The following is an 18,146-nucleotide window of genomic DNA, read 5'->3' on the forward strand; positions in this document are numbered from 1 at the left end:
TGTCTGACCTGCTAAGATAATATAATTAAATTACAATCAATGCCCATCATATATATTAACAATGTAGCCCTAACAAACGGAATGGTTTACTTGAGGGCCCAGACTATCAGACACCCATTACTAAGCTAACCAACTTAAAAAAAACAAGAAAGAACGCTATAGTCGAGTACATCGACTATCAGATACCCGTTACTCAGCTAAAGGGACCAAAGGGAAATGGTGATATGCACGCAGCAAAGCGACTTTGAAATGCGCCACCTATCGGCGGTAGACCGATTTAAGCGTTCTGCGCGTTAAAGTGGGTGTGGCAAAATTTTGTGGATCAATCGGTAGGTATTGACAAGACCAATATATTTCAGCTAACATTTTTTATCTAGCATAAAAATTGTTGGCGCCACAGGTTTGGGCGGTTTGTGGGCGTTAGAGGGGGCGTGGCATATTCGCGTAAAAAATTTGCGCTGCGTACAAGACTACGGAATCTAAATCTGAGATCCCAATTTTCTTTCTTTTATAAGTTTTCGAGATATCCACGTTCATATTTACGATTTTTCGAAGTTTGTGGATGGCTTGTGGGCGTTAAAGTCGGCGTGGCAAACTTTTTTTTGGGTTAATCGATAGGTATCAATGAGAACAATACATTTCAGTAAAAATTTTAATTCTAGCATCAAACTGCAGGAGCCACAGTTTTGGTCGGTTTGTGAGCGTTAGAGTGTGCCTGGCACATTGCTGAAACAAACTTTTTTGGGTTAATCGATAGGTATTGATGAGAACAATACATTTCAGTTAAAATTTTTATTCTAGCATCAAACTGCAGGAGCCACAGTTTTGGGCGGTTTGTGAGCATTCGAGTGGGCATGGCACATTGCTGAAACAAACTTGAGCTGCGTCAGAAGCTCAGTAATCTGCAGGAATCTGTCAGTCTGTCAGTCTGTCAGTCTGTCAGTCTGTCAGTCTGTCAGTCTGTCAGTCTGTCAGTCTGTCAGTCTGTCAGTCTGTCAGTCTGTCAGTCTGTCAGTCTGTCAGTCTGTCAGTCTGTCAGTCTGTCAGTCTGTCAGTCTGTCAGTCTGTCAGTCTGTCAGTCTGTCAGTCTGTCAGTCTGTCAGTCTGTCAGTCTGTCAGTCTGTCAGTCTGTCAGTCTGTCAGTCTGTCAGTCTGTCAGTCTGTCAGTCTGTCAGTCTGTCAGTCTGTCAGTCTGTCAGTCTGTCAGTCTGTCAGTCTGTCAGTCTGTCAGTCTGTCAGTCTGTCAGTCTGTCAGTCTGTCAGTCTGTCAGTCTGTCAGTCTGTCAGTCTGTCAGTCTGTCAGTCTGTCAGTCTGTCAGTCTGTCAGTCTGTCAGTCTGTCAGTCTGTCAGTCTGTCAGTCTGTCAGTCTGTCAGTCTGTCAGTCTGTCAGTCTGTCAGTCTGTCAGTCTGTCAGTCTGTCAGTCTGTCAGTCTGTCAGTCTGTCAGTCTGTCAGTCTGTCAGTCTGTCAGTCTGTCAGTCTGTCAGTCTGTCAGTCTGTCAGTCTGTCAGTCTGTCAGTCTGTCAGTCTGTCAGTCTGTCAGTCTGTCAGTCTGTCAGTCTGTCAGTCTGTCAGTCTGTCAGTCTGTCAGTCTGTCAGTCTGTCAGTCTGTCAGTCTGTCAGTCTGTCAGTCTGTCAGTCTGTCAGTCTGTCAGTCTGTCAGTCTGTCAGTCTGTCAGTCTGTCAGTCTGTCAGTCTGTCAGTCTGTCAGTCTGTCAGTCTGTCAGTCTGTCAGTCTGTCAGTCTGTCAGTCTGTCAGTCTGTCAGTCTGTCAGTCTGTCAGTCTGTCAGTCTGTCAGTCTGTCAGTCTGTCAGTCTGTCAGTCTGTCAGTCTGTCAGTCTGTCAGTCTGTCAGTCTGTCAGTCTGTCAGTCTGTCAGTCTGTCAGTCTGTCAGTCTGTCAGTCTGTCAGTCTGTCAGTCTGTCAGTCTGTCAGTCTGTCAGTCTGTCAGTCTGTCAGTCTGTCAGTCTGTCAGTCTGTCAGTCTGTCAGTCTGTCAGTCTGTCAGTCTGTCAGTCTGTCAGTCTGTCAGTCTGTCAGTCTGTCAGTCTGTCAGTCTGTCAGTCTGTCAGTCTGTCAGTCTGTCAGTCTGTCAGTCTGTCAGTCTGTCAGTCTGTCAGTCTGTCAGTCTGTCAGTCTGTCAGTCTGTCAGTCTGTCAGTCTGTCAGTCTGTCAGTCTGTCAGTCTGTCAGTCTGTCAGTCTGTCAGTCTGTCAGTCTGTCAGTCTGTCAGTCTGTCAGTCTGTCAGTCTGTCAGTCTGTCAGTCTGTCAGTCTGTCAGTCTGTCAGTCTGTCAGTCTGTCAGTCTGTCAGTCTGTCAGTCTGTCAGTCTGTCAGTCTGTCAGTCTGTCAGTCTGTCAGTCTGTCAGTCTGTCAGTCTGTCAGTCTGTCAGTCTGTCAGTCTGTCAGTCTGTCAGTCTGTCAGTCTGTCAGTCTGTCAGTCTGTCAGTCTGTCAGTCTGTCAGTCTGTCAGTCTGTCAGTCTGTCAGTCTGTCAGTCTGTCAGTCTGTCAGTCTGTCAGTCTGTCAGTCTGTCAGTCTGTCAGTCTGTCAGTCTGTCAGTCTGTCAGTCTGTCAGTCTGTCAGTCTGTCAGTCTGTCAGTCTGTCAGTCTGTCAGTCTGTCAGTCTGTCAGTCTGTCAGTCTGTCAGTCTGTCAGTCTGTCAGTCTGTCAGTCTGTCAGTCTGTCAGTCTGTCAGTCTGTCAGTCTGTCAGTCTGTCAGTCTGTCAGTCTGTCAGTCTGTCAGTCTGTCAGTCTGTCAGTCTGTCAGTCTGTCAGTCTGTCAGTCTGTCAGTCTGTCAGTCTGTCAGTCTGTCAGTCTGTCAGTCTGTCAGTCTGTCAGTCTGTCAGTCTGTCAGTCTGTCAGTCTGTCAGTCTGTCAGTCTGTCAGTCTGTCAGTCTGTCAGTCTGTCAGTCTGTCAGTCTGTCAGTCTGTCAGTCTGTCAGTCTGTCAGTCTGTCAGTCTGTCAGTCTGTCAGTCTGTCAGTCTGTCAGTCTGTCAGTCTGTCAGTCTGTCAGTCTGTCAGTCTGTCAGTCTGTCAGTCTGTCAGTCTGTCAGTCTGTCAGTCTGTCAGTCTGTCAGTCTGTCAGTCTGTCAGTCTGTCAGTCTGTCAGTCTGTCAGTCTGTCAGTCTGTCAGTCTGTCAGTCTGTCAGTCTGTCAGTCTGTCAGTCTGTCAGTCTGTCAGTCTGTCAGTCTGTCAGTCTGTCAGTCTGTCAGTCTGTCAGTCTGTCAGTCTGTCAGTCTGTCAGTCTGTCAGTCTGTCAGTCTGTCAGTCTGTCAGTCTGTCAGTCTGTCAGTCTGTCAGTCTGTCAGTCTGTCAGTCTGTCAGTCTGTCAGTCTGTCAGTCTGTCAGTCTGTCAGTCTGTCAGTCTGTCAGTCTGTCAGTCTGTCAGTCTGTCAGTCTGTCAGTCTGTCAGTCTGTCAGTCTGTCAGTCTGTCAGTCTGTCAGTCTGTCAGTCTGTCAGTCTGTCAGTCTGTCAGTCTGTCAGTCTGTCAGTCTGTCAGTCTGTCAGTCTGTCAGTCTGTCAGTCTGTCAGTCTGTCAGTCTGTCAGTCTGTCAGTCTGTCAGTCTGTCAGTCTGTCAGTCTGTCAGTCTGTCAGTCTGTCAGTCTGTCAGTCTGTCAGTCTGTCAGTCTGTCAGTCTGTCAGTCTGTCAGTCTGTCAGTCTGTCAGTCTGTCAGTCTGTCAGTCTGTCAGTCTGTCAGTCTGTCAGTCTGTCAGTCTGTCAGTCTGTCAGTCTGTCAGTCTGTCAGTCTGTCAGTCTGTCAGTCTGTCAGTCTGTCAGTCTGTCAGTCTGTCAGTCTGTCAGTCTGTCAGTCTGTCAGTCTGTCAGTCTGTCAGTCTGTCAGTCTGTCAGTCTGTCAGTCTGTCAGTCTGTCAGTCTGTCAGTCTGTCAGTCTGTCAGTCTGTCAGTCTGTCAGTCTGTCAGTCTGTCAGTCTGTCAGTCTGTCAGTCTGTCAGTCTGTCAGTCTGTCAGTCTGTCAGTCTGTCAGTCTGTCAGTCTGTCAGTCTGTCAGTCTGTCAGTCTGTCAGTCTGTCAGTCTGTCAGTCTGTCAGTCTGTCAGTCTGTCAGTCTGTCAGTCTGTCAGTCTGTCAGTCTGTCAGTCTGTCAGTCTGTCAGTCTGTCAGTCTGTCAGTCTGTCAGTCTGTCAGTCTGTCAGTCTGTCAGTCTGTCAGTCTGTCAGTCTGTCAGTCTGTCAGTCTGTCAGTCTGTCAGTCTGTCAGTCTGTCAGTCTGTCAGTCTGTCAGTCTGTCAGTCTGTCAGTCTGTCAGTCTGTCAGTCTGTCAGTCTGTCAGTCTGTCAGTCTGTCAGTCTGTCAGTCTGTCAGTCTGTCAGTCTGTCAGTCTGTCAGTCTGTCAGTCTGTCAGTCTGTCAGTCTGTCAGTCTGTCAGTCTGTCAGTCTGTCAGTCTGTCAGTCTGTCAGTCTGTCAGTCTGTCAGTCTGTCAGTCTGTCAGTCTGTCAGTCTGTCAGTCTGTCAGTCTGTCAGTCTGTCAGTCTGTCAGTCTGTCAGTCTGTCAGTCTGTCAGTCTGTCAGTCTGTCAGTCTGTCAGTCTGTCAGTCTGTCAGTCTGTCAGTCTGTCAGTCTGTCAGTCTGTCAGTCTGTCAGTCTGTCAGTCTGTCAGTCTGTCAGTCTGTCAGTCTGTCAGTCTGTCAGTCTGTCAGTCTGTCAGTCTGTCAGTCTGTCAGTCTGTCAGTCTGTCAGTCTGTCAGTCTGTCAGTCTGTCAGTCTGTCAGTCTGTCAGTCTGTCAGTCTGTCAGTCTGTCAGTCTGTCAGTCTGTCAGTCTGTCAGTCTGTCAGTCTGTCAGTCTGTCAGTCTGTCAGTCTGTCAGTCTGTCAGTCTGTCAGTCTGTCAGTCTGTCAGTCTGTCAGTCTGTCAGTCTGTCAGTCTGTCAGTCTGTCAGTCTGTCAGTCTGTCAGTCTGTCAGTCTGTCAGTCTGTCAGTCTGTCAGTCTGTCAGTCTGTCAGTCTGTCAGTCTGTCAGTCTGTCAGTCTGTCAGTCTGTCAGTCTGTCAGTCTGTCAGTCTGTCAGTCTGTCAGTCTGTCAGTCTGTCAGTCTGTCAGTCTGTCAGTCTGTCAGTCTGTCAGTCTGTCAGTCTGTCAGTCTGTCAGTCTGTCAGTCTGTCAGTCTGTCAGTCTGTCAGTCTGTCAGTCTGTCAGTCTGTCAGTCTGTCAGTCTGTCAGTCTGTCAGTCTGTCAGTCTGTCAGTCTGTCAGTCTGTCAGTCTGTCAGTCTGTCAGTCTGTCAGTCTGTCAGTCTGTCAGTCTGTCAGTCTGTCAGTCTGTCAGTCTGTCAGTCTGTCAGTCTGTCAGTCTGTCAGTCTGTCAGTCTGTCAGTCTGTCAGTCTGTCAGTCTGTCAGTCTGTCAGTCTGTCAGTCTGTCAGTCTGTCAGTCTGTCAGTCTGTCAGTCTGTCAGTCTGTCAGTCTGTCAGTCTGTCAGTCTGTCAGTCTGTCAGTCTGTCAGTCTGTCAGTCTGTCAGTCTGTCAGTCTGTCAGTCTGTCAGTCTGTCAGTCTGTCAGTCTGTCAGTCTGTCAGTCTGTCAGTCTGTCAGTCTGTCAGTCTGTCAGTCTGTCAGTCTGTCAGTCTGTCAGTCTGTCAGTCTGTCAGTCTGTCAGTCTGTCAGTCTGTCAGTCTGTCAGTCTGTCAGTCTGTCAGTCTGTCAGTCTGTCAGTCTGTCAGTCTGTCAGTCTGTCAGTCTGTCAGTCTGTCAGTCTGTCAGTCTGTCAGTCTGTCAGTCTGTCAGTCTGTCAGTCTGTCAGTCTGTCAGTCTGTCAGTCTGTCAGTCTGTCAGTCTGTCAGTCTGTCAGTCTGTCAGTCTGTCAGTCTGTCAGTCTGTCAGTCTGTCAGTCTGTCAGTCTGTCAGTCTGTCAGTCTGTCAGTCTGTCAGTCTGTCAGTCTGTCAGTCTGTCAGTCTGTCAGTCTGTCAGTCTGTCAGTCTGTCAGTCTGTCAGTCTGTCAGTCTGTCAGTCTGTCAGTCTGTCAGTCTGTCAGTCTGTCAGTCTGTCAGTCTGTCAGTCTGTCAGTCTGTCAGTCTGTCAGTCTGTCAGTCTGTCAGTCTGTCAGTCTGTCAGTCTGTCAGTCTGTCAGTCTGTCAGTCTGTCAGTCTGTCAGTCTGTCAGTCTGTCAGTCTGTCAGTCTGTCAGTCTGTCAGTCTGTCAGTCTGTCAGTCTGTCAGTCTGTCAGTCTGTCAGTCTGTCAGTCTGTCAGTCTGTCAGTCTGTCAGTCTGTCAGTCTGTCAGTCTGTCAGTCTGTCAGTCTGTCAGTCTGTCAGTCTGTCAGTCTGTCAGTCTGTCAGTCTGTCAGTCTGTCAGTCTGTCAGTCTGTCAGTCTGTCAGTCTGTCAGTCTGTCAGTCTGTCAGTCTGTCAGTCTGTCAGTCTGTCAGTCTGTCAGTCTGTCAGTCTGTCAGTCTGTCAGTCTGTCAGTCTGTCAGTCTGTCAGTCTGTCAGTCTGTCAGTCTGTCAGTCTGTCAGTCTGTCAGTCTGTCAGTCTGTCAGTCTGTCAGTCTGTCAGTCTGTCAGTCTGTCAGTCTGTCAGTCTGTCAGTCTGTCAGTCTGTCAGTCTGTCAGTCTGTCAGTCTGTCAGTCTGTCAGTCTGTCAGTCTGTCAGTCTGTCAGTCTGTCAGTCTGTCAGTCTGTCAGTCTGTCAGTCTGTCAGTCTGTCAGTCTGTCAGTCTGTCAGTCTGTCAGTCTGTCAGTCTGTCAGTCTGTCAGTCTGTCAGTCTGTCAGTCTGTCAGTCTGTCAGTCTGTCAGTCTGTCAGTCTGTCAGTCTGTCAGTCTGTCAGTCTGTCAGTCTGTCAGTCTGTCAGTCTGTCAGTCTGTCAGTCTGTCAGTCTGTCAGTCTGTCAGTCTGTCAGTCTGTCAGTCTGTCAGTCTGTCAGTCTGTCAGTCTGTCAGTCTGTCAGTCTGTCAGTCTGTCAGTCTGTCAGTCTGTCAGTCTGTCAGTCTGTCAGTCTGTCAGTCTGTCAGTCTGTCAGTCTGTCAGTCTGTCAGTCTGTCAGTCTGTCAGTCTGTCAGTCTGTCAGTCTGTCAGTCTGTCAGTCTGTCAGTCTGTCAGTCTGTCAGTCTGTCAGTCTGTCAGTCTGTCAGTCTGTCAGTCTGTCAGTCTGTCAGTCTGTCAGTCTGTCAGTCTGTCAGTCTGTCAGTCTGTCAGTCTGTCAGTCTGTCAGTCTGTCAGTCTGTCAGTCTGTCAGTCTGTCAGTCTGTCAGTCTGTCAGTCTGTCAGTCTGTCAGTCTGTCAGTCTGTCAGTCTGTCAGTCTGTCAGTCTGTCAGTCTGTCAGTCTGTCAGTCTGTCAGTCTGTCAGTCTGTCAGTCTGTCAGTCTGTCAGTCTGTCAGTCTGTCAGTCTGTCAGTCTGTCAGTCTGTCAGTCTGTCAGTCTGTCAGTCTGTCAGTCTGTCAGTCTGTCAGTCTGTCAGTCTGTCAGTCTGTCAGTCTGTCAGTCTGTCAGCTGTCAGTCTGTCAGTCTGTCAGTCTGTCAGTCTGTCAGTCTGTCAGTCTGTCAGTCTGTCAGTCTGTCAGTCTGTCAGTCTGTCAGTCTGTCAGTCTGTCAGTCTGTCAGTCTGTCAGTCTGTCAGTCTGTCAGTCTGTCAGTCTGTCAGTCTGTCAGTCTGTCAGTCTGTCAGTCTGTCAGTCTGTCAGTCTGTCAGTCTGTCAGTCTGTCAGTCTGTCAGTCTGTCAGTCTGTCAGTCTGTCAGTCTGTCAGTCTGTCAGTCTGTCAGTCTGTCAGTCTGTCAGTCTGTCAGTCTGTCAGTCTGTCAGTCTGTCAGTCTGTCAGTCTGTCAGTCTGTCAGTCTGTCAGTCTGTCAGTCTGTCAGTCTGTCAGTCTGTCAGTCTGTCAGTCTGTCAGTCTGTCAGTCTGTCAGTCTGTCAGTCTGTCAGTCTGTCAGTCTGTCAGTCTGTCAGTCTGTCAGTCTGTCAGTCTGTCAGTCTGTCAGTCTGTCAGTCTGTCAGTCTGTCAGTCTGTCAGTCTGTCAGTCTGTCAGTCTGTCAGTCTGTCAGTCTGTCAGTCTGTCAGTCTGTCAGTCTGTCAGTCTGTCAGTCTGTCAGTCTGTCAGTCTGTCAGTCTGTCAGTCTGTCAGTCTGTCAGTCTGTCAGTCTGTCAGTCTGTCAGTCTGTCAGTCTGTCAGTCTGTCAGTCTGTCAGTCTGTCAGTCTGTCAGTCTGTCAGTCTGTCAGTCTGTCAGTCTGTCAGTCTGTCAGTCTGTCAGTCTGTCAGTCTGTCAGTCTGTCAGTCTGTCAGTCTGTCAGTCTGTCAGTCTGTCAGTCTGTCAGTCTGTCAGTCTGTCAGTCTGTCAGTCTGTCAGTCTGTCAGTCTGTCAGTCTGTCAGTCTGTCAGTCTGTCAGTCTGTCAGTCTGTCAGTCTGTCAGTCTGTCAGTCTGTCAGTCTGTCAGTCTGTCAGTCTGTCAGTCTGTCAGTCTGTCAGTCTGTCAGTCTGTCAGTCTGTCAGTCTGTCAGTCTGTCAGTCTGTCAGTCTGTCAGTCTGTCAGTCTGTCAGTCTGTCAGTCTGTCAGTCTGTCAGTCTGTCAGTCTGTCAGTCTGTCAGTCTGTCAGTCTGTCAGTCTGTCAGTCTGTCAGTCTGTCAGTCTGTCAGTCTGTCAGTCTGTCAGTCTGTCAGTCTGTCAGTCTGTCAGTCTGTCAGTCTGTCAGTCTGTCAGTCTGTCAGTCTGTCAGTCTGTCAGTCTGTCAGTCTGTCAGTCTGTCAGTCTGTCAGTCTGTCAGTCTGTCAGTCTGTCAGTCTGTCAGTCTGTCAGTCTGTCAGTCTGTCAGTCTGTCAGTCTGTCAGTCTGTCAGTCTGTCAGTCTGTCAGTCTGTCAGTCTGTCAGTCTGTCAGTCTGTCAGTCTGTCAGTCTGTCAGTCTGTCAGTCTGTCAGTCTGTCAGTCTGTCAGTCTGTCAGTCTGTCAGTCTGTCAGTCTGTCAGTCTGTCAGTCTGTCAGTCTGTCAGTCTGTCAGTCTGTCAGTCTGTCAGTCTGTCAGTCTGTCAGTCTGTCAGTCTGTCAGTCTGTCAGTCTGTCAGTCTGTCAGTCTGTCAGTCTGTCAGTCTGTCAGTCTGTCAGTCTGTCAGTCTGTCAGTCTGTCAGTCTGTCAGTCTGTCAGTCTGTCAGTCTGTCAGTCTGTCAGTCTGTCAGTCTGTCAGTCTGTCAGTCTGTCAGTCTGTCAGTCTGTCAGTCTGTCAGTCTGTCAGTCTGTCAGTCTGTCAGTCTGTCAGTCTGTCAGTCTGTCAGTCTGTCAGTCTGTCAGTCTGTCAGTCTGTCAGTCTGTCAGTCTGTCAGTCTGTCAGTCTGTCAGTCTGTCAGTCTGTCAGTCTGTCAGTCTGTCAGTCTGTCAGTCTGTCAGTCTGTCAGTCTGTCAGTCTGTCAGTCTGTCAGTCTGTCAGTCTGTCAGTCTGTCAGTCTGTCAGTCTGTCAGTCTGTCAGTCTGTCAGTCTGTCAGTCTGTCAGTCTGTCAGTCTGTCAGTCTGTCAGTCTGTCAGTCTGTCAGTCTGTCAGTCTGTCAGTCTGTCAGTCTGTCAGTCTGTCAGTCTGTCAGTCTGTCAGTCTGTCAGTCTGTCAGTCTGTCAGTCTGTCAGTCTGTCAGTCTGTCAGTCTGTCAGTCTGTCAGTCTGTCAGTCTGTCAGTCTGTCAGTCTGTCAGTCTGTCAGTCTGTCAGTCTGTCAGTCTGTCAGTCTGTCAGTCTGTCAGTCTGTCAGTCTGTCAGTCTGTCAGTCTGTCAGTCTGTCAGTCTGTCAGTCTGTCAGTCTGTCAGTCTGTCAGTCTGTCAGTCTGTCAGTCTGTCAGTCTGTCAGTCTGTCAGTCTGTCAGTCTGTCAGTCTGTCAGTCTGTCAGTCTGTCAGTCTGTCAGTCTGTCAGTCTGTCAGTCTGTCAGTCTGTCAGTCTGTCAGTCTGTCAGTCTGTCAGTCTGTCAGTCTGTCAGTCTGTCAGTCTGTCAGTCTGTCAGTCTGTCAGTCTGTCAGTCTGTCAGTCTGTCAGTCTGTCAGTCTGTCAGTCTGTCAGTCTGTCAGTCTGTCAGTCTGTCAGTCTGTCAGTCTGTCAGTCTGTCAGTCTGTCAGTCTGTCAGTCTGTCAGTCTGTCAGTCTGTCAGTCTGTCAGTCTGTCAGTCTGTCAGTCTGTCAGTCTGTCAGTCTGTCAGTCTGTCAGTCTGTCAGTCTGTCAGTCTGTCAGTCTGTCAGTCTGTCAGTCTGTCAGTCTGTCAGTCTGTCAGTCTGTCAGTCTGTCAGTCTGTCAGTCTGTCAGTCTGTCAGTCTGTCAGTCTGTCAGTCTGTCAGTCTGTCAGTCTGTCAGTCTGTCAGTCTGTCAGTCTGTCAGTCTGTCAGTCTGTCAGTCTGTCAGTCTGTCAGTCTGTCAGTCTGTCAGTCTGTCAGTCTGTCAGTCTGTCAGTCTGTCAGTCTGTCAGTCTGTCAGTCTGTCAGTCTGTCAGTCTGTCAGTCTGTCAGTCTGTCAGTCTGTCAGTCTGTCAGTCTGTCAGTCTGTCAGTCTGTCAGTCTGTCAGTCTGTCAGTCTGTCAGTCTGTCAGTCTGTCAGTCTGTCAGTCTGTCAGTCTGTCAGTCTGTCAGTCTGTCAGTCTGTCAGTCTGTCAGTCTGTCAGTCTGTCAGTCTGTCAGTCTGTCAGTCTGTCAGTCTGTCAGTCTGTCAGTCTGTCAGTCTGTCAGTCTGTCAGTCTGTCAGTCTGTCAGTCTGTCAGTCTGTCAGTCTGTCAGTCTGTCAGTCTGTCAGTCTGTCAGTCTGTCAGTCTGTCAGTCTGTCAGTCTGTCAGTCTGTCAGTCTGTCAGTCTGTCAGTCTGTCAGTCTGTCAGTCTGTCAGTCTGTCAGTCTGTCAGTCTGTCAGTCTGTCAGTCTGTCAGTCTGTCAGTCTGTCAGTCTGTCAGTCTGTCAGTCTGTCAGTCTGTCAGTCTGTCAGTCTGTCAGTCTGTCAGTCTGTCAGTCTGTCAGTCTGTCAGTCTGTCAGTCTGTCAGTCTGTCAGTCTGTCAGTCTGTCAGTCTGTCAGTCTGTCAGTCTGTCAGTCTGTCAGTCTGTCAGTCTGTCAGTCTGTCAGTCTGTCAGTCTGTCAGTCTGTCAGTCTGTCAGTCTGTCAGTCTGTCAGTCTGTCAGTCTGTCAGTCTGTCAGTCTGTCAGTCTGTCAGTCTGTCAGTCTGTCAGTCTGTCAGTCTGTCAGTCTGTCAGTCTGTCAGTCTGTCAGTCTGTCAGTCTGTCAGTCTGTCAGTCTGTCAGTCTGTCAGTCTGTCAGTCTGTCAGTCTGTCAGTCTGTCAGTCTGTCAGTCTGTCAGTCTGTCAGTCTGTCAGTCTGTCAGTCTGTCAGTCTGTCAGTCTGTCAGTCTGTCAGTCTGTCAGTCTGTCAGTCTGTCAGTCTGTCAGTCTGTCAGTCTGTCAGTCTGTCAGTCTGTCAGTCTGTCAGTCTGTCAGTCTGTCAGTCTGTCAGTCTGTCAGTCTGTCAGTCTGTCAGTCTGTCAGTCTGTCAGTCTGTCAGTCTGTCAGTCTGTCAGTCTGTCAGTCTGTCAGTCTGTCAGTCTGTCAGTCTGTCAGTCTGTCAGTCTGTCAGTCTGTCAGTCTGTCAGTCTGTCAGTCTGTCAGTCTGTCAGTCTGTCAGTCTGTCAGTCTGTCAGTCTGTCAGTCTGTCAGTCTGTCAGTCTGTCAGTCTGTCAGTCTGTCAGTCTGTCAGTCTGTCAGTCTGTCAGTCTGTCAGTCTGTCAGTCTGTCAGTCTGTCAGTCTGTCAGTCTGTCAGTCTGTCAGTCTGTCAGTCTGTCAGTCTGTCAGTCTGTCAGTCTGTCAGTCTGTCAGTCTGTCAGTCTGTCAGTCTGTCAGTCTGTCAGTCTGTCAGTCTGTCAGTCTGTCAGTCTGTCAGTCTGTCAGTCTGTCAGTCTGTCAGTCTGTCAGTCTGTCAGTCTGTCAGTCTGTCAGTCTGTCAGTCTGTCAGTCTGTCAGTCTGTCAGTCTGTCAGTCTGTCAGTCTGTCAGTCTGTCAGTCTGTCAGTCTGTCAGTCTGTCAGTCTGTCAGTCTGTCAGTCTGTCAGTCTGTCAGTCTGTCAGTCTGTCAGTCTGTCAGTCTGTCAGTCTGTCAGTCTGTCAGTCTGTCAGTCTGTCAGTCTGTCAGTCTGTCAGTCTGTCAGTCTGTCAGTCTGTCAGTCTGTCAGTCTGTCAGTCTGTCAGTCTGTCAGTCTGTCAGTCTGTCAGTCTGTCAGTCTGTCAGTCTGTCAGTCTGTCAGTCTGTCAGTCTGTCAGTCTGTCAGTCTGTCAGTCTGTCAGTCTGTCAGTCTGTCAGTCTGTCAGTCTGTCAGTCTGTCAGTCTGTCAGTCTGTCAGTCTGTCAGTCTGTCAGTCTGTCAGTCTGTCAGTCTGTCAGTCTGTCAGTCTGTCAGTCTGTCAGTCTGTCAGTCTGTCAGTCTGTCAGTCTGTCAGTCTGTCAGTCTGTCAGTCTGTCAGTCTGTCAGTCTGTCAGTCTGTCAGTCTGTCAGTCTGTCAGTCTGTCAGTCTGTCAGTCTGTCAGTCTGTCAGTCTGTCAGTCTGTCAGTCTGTCAGTCTGTCAGTCTGTCAGTCTGTCAGTCTGTCAGTCTGTCAGTCTGTCAGTCTGTCAGTCTGTCAGTCTGTCAGTCTGTCAGTCTGTCAGTCTGTCAGTCTGTCAGTCTGTCAGTCTGTCAGTCTGTCAGTCTGTCAGTCTGTCAGTCTGTCAGTCTGTCAGTCTGTCAGTCTGTCAGTCTGTCAGTCTGTCAGTCTGTCAGTCTGTCAGTCTGTCAGTCTGTCAGTCTGTCAGTCTGTCAGTCTGTCAGTCTGTCAGTCTGTCAGTCTGTCAGTCTGTCAGTCTGTCAGTCTGTCAGTCTGTCAGTCTGTCAGTCTGTCAGTCTGTCAGTCTGTCAGTCTGTCAGTCTGTCAGTCTGTCAGTCTGTCAGTCTGTCAGTCTGTCAGTCTGTCAGTCTGTCAGTCTGTCAGTCTGTCAGTCTGTCAGTCTGTCAGTCTGTCAGTCTGTCAGTCTGTCAGTCTGTCAGTCTGTCAGTCTGTCAGTCTGTCAGTCTGTCAGTCTGTCAGTCTGTCAGTCTGTCAGTCTGTCAGTCTGTCAGTCTGTCAGTCTGTCAGTCTGTCAGTCTGTCAGTCTGTCAGTCTGTCAGTCTGTCAGTCTGTCAGTCTGTCAGTCTGTCAGTCTGTCAGTCTGTCAGTCTGTCAGTCTGTCAGTCTGTCAGTCTGTCAGTCTGTCAGTCTGTCAGTCTGTCAGTCTGTCAGTCTGTCAGTCTGTCAGTCTGTCAGTCTGTCAGTCTGTCAGTCTGTCAGTCTGTCAGTCTGTCAGTCTGTCAGTCTGTCAGTCTGTCAGTCTGTCAGTCTGTCAGTCTGTCAGTCTGTCAGTCTGTCAGTCTGTCAGTCTGTCAGTCTGTCAGTCTGTCAGTCTGTCAGTCTGTCAGTCTGTCAGTCTGTCAGTCTGTCAGTCTGTCAGTCTGTCAGTCTGTCAGTCTGTCAGTCTGTCAGTCTGTCAGTCTGTCAGTCTGTCAGTCTGTCAGTCTGTCAGTCTGTCAGTCTGTCAGTCTGTCAGTCTGTCAGTCTGTCAGTCTGTCAGTCTGTCAGTCTGTCAGTCTGTCAGTCTGTCAGTCTGTCAGTCTGTCAGTCTGTCAGTCTGTCAGTCTGTCAGTCTGTCAGTCTGTCAGTCTGTCAGTCTGTCAGTCTGTCAGTCTGTCAGTCTGTCAGTCTGTCAGTCTGTCAGTCTGTCAGTCTGTCAGTCTGTCAGTCTGTCAGTCTGTCAGTCTGTCAGTCTGTCAGTCTGTCAGTCTGTCAGTCTGTCAGTCTGTCAGTCTGTCAGTCTGTCAGTCTGTCAGTCTGTCAGTCTGTCAGTCTGTCAGTCTGTCAGTCTGTCAGTCTGTCAGTCTGTCAGTCTGTCAGTCTGTCAGTCTGTCAGTCTGTCAGTCTGTCAGTCTGTCAGTCTGTCAGTCTGTCAGTCTGTCAGTCTGTCAGTCTGTCAGTCTGTCAGTCTGTCAGTCTGTCAGTCTGTCAGTCTGTCAGTCTGTCAGTCTGTCAGTCTGTCAGTCTGTCAGTCTGTCAGTCTGTCAGTCTGTCAGTCTGTCAGTCTGTCAGTCTGTCAGTCTGTCAGTCTGTCAGTCTGTCAGTCTGTCAGTCTGTCAGTCTGTCAGTCTGTCAGTCTGTCAGTCTGTCAGTCTGTCAGTCTGTCAGTCTGTCAGTCTGTCAGTCTGTCAGTCTGTCAGTCTGTCAGTCTGTCAGTCTGTCAGTCTGTCAGTCTGTCAGTCTGTCAGTCTGTCAGTCTGTCAGTCTGTCAGTCTGTCAGTCTGTCAGTCTGTCAGTCTGTCAGTCTGTCAGTCTGTCAGTCTGTCAGTCTGTCAGTCTGTCAGTCTGTCAGTCTGTCAGTCTGTCAGTCTGTCAGTCTGTCAGTCTGTCAGTCTGTCAGTCTGTCAGTCTGTCAGTCTGTCAGTCTGTCAGTCTGTCAGTCTGTCAGTCTGTCAGTCTGTCAGTCTGTCAGTCTGTCAGTCTGTCAGTCTGTCAGTCTGTCAGTCTGTCAGTCTGTCAGTCTGTCAGTCTGTCAGTCTGTCAGTCTGTCAGTCTGTCAGTCTGTCAGTCTGTCAGTCTGTCAGTCTGTCAGTCTGTCAGTCTGTCAGTCTGTCAGTCTGTCAGTCTGTCAGTCTGTCAGTCTGTCAGTCTGTCAGTCTGTCAGTCTGTCAGTCTGTCAGTCTGTCAGTCTGTCAGTCTGTCAGTCTGTCAGTCTGTCAGTCTGTCAGTCTGTCAGTCTGTCAGTCTGTCAGTCTGTCAGTCTGTCAGTCTGTCAGTCTGTCAGTCTGTCAGTCTGTCAGTCTGTCAGTCTGTCAGTCTGTCAGTCTGTCAGTCTGTCAGTCTGTCAGTCTGTCAGTCTGTCAGTCTGTCAGTCTGTCAGTCTGTCAGTCTGTCAGTCTGTCAGTCTGTCAGTCTGTCAGTCTGTCAGTCTGTCAGTCTGTCAGTCTGTCAGTCTGTCAGTCTGTCAGTCTGTCAGTCTGTCAGTCTGTCAGTCTGTCAGTCTGTCAGTCTGTCAGTCTGTCAGTCTGTCAGTCTGTCAGTCTGTCAGTCTGTCAGTCTGTCAGTCTGTCAGTCTGTCAGTCTGTCAGTCTGTCAGTCTGTCAGTCTGTCAGTCTGTCAGTCTGTCAGTCTGTCAGTCTGTCAGTCTGTCAGTCTGTCAGTCTGTCAGTCTGTCAGTCTGTCAGTCTGTCAGTCTGTCAGTCTGTCAGTCTGTCAGTCTGTCAGTCTGTCAGTCTGTCAGTCTGTCAGTCTGTCAGTCTGTCAGTCTGTCAGTCTGTCAGTCTGTCAGTCTGTCAGTCTGTCAGTCTGTCAGTCTGTCAGTCTGTCAGTCTGTCAGTCTGTCAGTCTGTCAGTCTGTCAGTCTGTCAGTCTGTCAGTCTGTCAGTCTGTCAGTCTGTCAGTCTGTCAGTCTGTCAGTCTGTCAGTCTGTCAGTCTGTCAGTCTGTCAGTCTGTCAGTCTGTCAGTCTGTCAGTCTGTCAGTCTGTCAGTCTGTCAGTCTGTCAGTCTGTCAGTCTGTCAGTCTGTCAGTCTGTCAGTCTGTCAGTCTGTCAGTCTGTCAGTCTGTCAGTCTGTCAGTCTGTCAGTCTGTCAGTCTGTCAGTCTGTCAGTCTGTCAGTCTGTCAGTCTGTCAGTCTGTCAGTCTGTCAGTCTGTCAGTCTGTCAGTCTGTCAGTCTGTCAGTCTGTCAGTCTGTCAGTCTGTCAGTCTGTCAGTCTGTCAGTCTGTCAGTCTGTCAGTCTGTCAGTCTGTCAGTCTGTCAGTCTGTCAGTCTGTCAGTCTGTCAGTCTGTCAGTCTGTCAGTCTGTCAGTCTGTCAGTCTGTCAGTCTGTCAGTCTGTCAGTCTGTCAGTCTGTCAGTCTGTCAGTCTGTCAGTCTGTCAGTCTGTCAGTCTGTCAGTCTGTCAGTCTGTCAGTCTGTCAGTCTGTCAGTCTGTCAGTCTGTCAGTCTGTCAGTCTGTCAGTCTGTCAGTCTGTCAGTCTGTCAGTCTGTCAGTCTGTCAGTCTGTCAGTCTGTCAGTCTGTCAGTCTGTCAGTCTGTCAGTCTGTCAGTCTGTCAGTCTGTCAGTCTGTCAGTCTGTCAGTCTGTCAGTCTGTCAGTCTGTCAGTCTGTCAGTCTGTCAGTCTGTCAGTCTGTCAGTCTGTCAGTCTGTCAGTCTGTCAGTCTGTCAGTCTGTCAGTCTGTCAGTCTGTCAGTCTGTCAGTCTGTCAGTCTGTCAGTCTGTCAGTCTGTCAGTCTGTCAGTCTGTCAGTCTGTCAGTCTGTCAGTCTGTCAGTCTGTCAGTCTGTCAGTCTGTCAGTCTGTCAGTCTGTCAGTCTGTCAGTCTGTCAGTCTGTCAGTCTGTCAGTCTGTCAGTCTGTCAGTCTGTCAGTCTGTCAGTCTGTCAGTCTGTCAGTCTGTCAGTCTGTCAGTCTGTCAGTCTGTCAGTCTGTCAGTCTGTCAGTCTGTCAGTCTGTCAGTCTGTCAGTCTGTCAGTCTGTCAGTCTGTCAGTCTGTCAGTCTGTCAGTCTGTCAGTCTGTCAGTCTGTCAGTCTGTCAGTCTGTCAGTCTGTCAGTCTGTCAGTCTGTCAGTCTGTCAGTCTGTCAGTCTGTCAGTCTGTCAGTCTGTCAGTCTGTCAGTCTGTCAGTCTGTCAGTCTGTCAGTCTGTCAGTCTGTCAGTCTGTCAGTCTGTCAGTCTGTCAGTCTGTCAGTCTGTCAGTCTGTCAGTCTGTCAGTCTGTCAGTCTGTCAGTCTGTCAGTCTGTCAGTCTGTCAGTCTGTCAGTCTGTCAGTCTGTCAGTCTGTCAGTCTGTCAGTCTGTCAGTCTGTCAGTCTGTCAGTCTGTCAGTCTGTCAGTCTGTCAGTCTGTCAGTCTGTCAGTCTGTCAGTCTGTCAGTCTGTCAGTCTGTCAGTCTGTCAGTCTGTCAGTCTGTCAGTCTGTCAGTCTGTCAGTCTGTCAGTCTGTCAGTCTGTCAGTCTGTCAGTCTGTCAGTCTGTCAGTCTGTCAGTCTGTCAGTCTGTCAGTCTGTCAGTCTGTCAGTCTGTCAGTCTGTCAGTCTGTCAGTCTGTCAGTCTGTCAGTCTGTCAGTCTGTCAGTCTGTCAGTCTGTCAGTCTGTCAGTCTGTCAGTCTGTCAGTCTGTCAGTCTGTCAGTCTGTCAGTCTGTCAGTCTGTCAGTCTGTCAGTCTGTCAGTCTGTCAGTCTGTCAGTCTGTCAGTCTGTCAGTCTGTCAGTCTGTCAGTCTGTCAGTCTGTCAGTCTGTCAGTCTGTCAGTCTGTCAGTCTGTCAGTCTGTCAGTCTGTCAGTCTGTCAGTCTGTCAGTCTGTCAGTCTGTCAGTCTGTCAGTCTGTCAGTCTGTCAGTCTGTCAGTCTGTCAGTCTGTCAGTCTGTCAGTCTGTCAGTCTGTCAGTCTGTCAGTCTGTCAGTCTGTCAGTCTGTCAGTCTGTCAGTCTGTCAGTCTGTCAGTCTGTCAGTCTGTCAGTCTGTCAGTCTGTCAGTCTGTCAGTCTGTCAGTCTGTCAGTCTGTCAGTCTGTCAGTCTGTCAGTCTGTCAGTCTGTCAGTCTGTCAGTCTGTCAGTCTGTCAGTCTGTCAGTCTGTCAGTCTGTCAGTCTGTCAGTCTGTCAGTCTGTCAGTCTGTCAGTCTGTCAGTCTGTCAGTCTGTCAGTCTGTCAGTCTGTCAGTCTGTCAGTCTGTCAGTCTGTCAGTCTGTCAGTCTGTCAGTCTGTCAGTCTGTCAGTCTGTCAGTCTGTCAGTCTGTCAGTCTGTCAGTCTGTCAGTCTGTCAGTCTGTCAGTCTGTCAGTCTGTCAGTCTGTCAGTCTGTCAGTCTGTCAGTCTGTCAGTCTGTCAGTCTGTCAGTCTGTCAGTCTGTCAGTCTGTCAGTCTGTCAGTCTGTCAGTCTGTCAGTCTGTCAGTCTGTCAGTCTGTCAGTCTGTCAGTCTGTCAGTCTGTCAGTCTGTCAGTCTGTCAGTCTGTCAGTCTGTCAGTCTGTCAGTCTGTCAGTCTGTCAGTCTGTCAGTCTGTCAGTCTGTCAGTCTGTCAGTCTGTCAGTCTGTCAGTCTGTCAGTCTGTCAGTCTGTCAGTCTGTCAGTCTGTCAGTCTGTCAGTCTGTCAGTCTGTCAGTCTGTCAGTCTGTCAGTCTGTCAGTCTGTCAGTCTGTCAGTCTGTCAGTCTGTCAGTCTGTCAGTCTGTCAGTCTG

Source organism: Drosophila suzukii, chromosome 3 (assembly GCF_043229965.1).
Source record: "Drosophila suzukii chromosome 3, CBGP_Dsuzu_IsoJpt1.0, whole genome shotgun sequence".
In the NCBI taxonomy this organism is placed as follows: domain Eukaryota; kingdom Metazoa; phylum Arthropoda; class Insecta; order Diptera; family Drosophilidae; genus Drosophila; species Drosophila suzukii.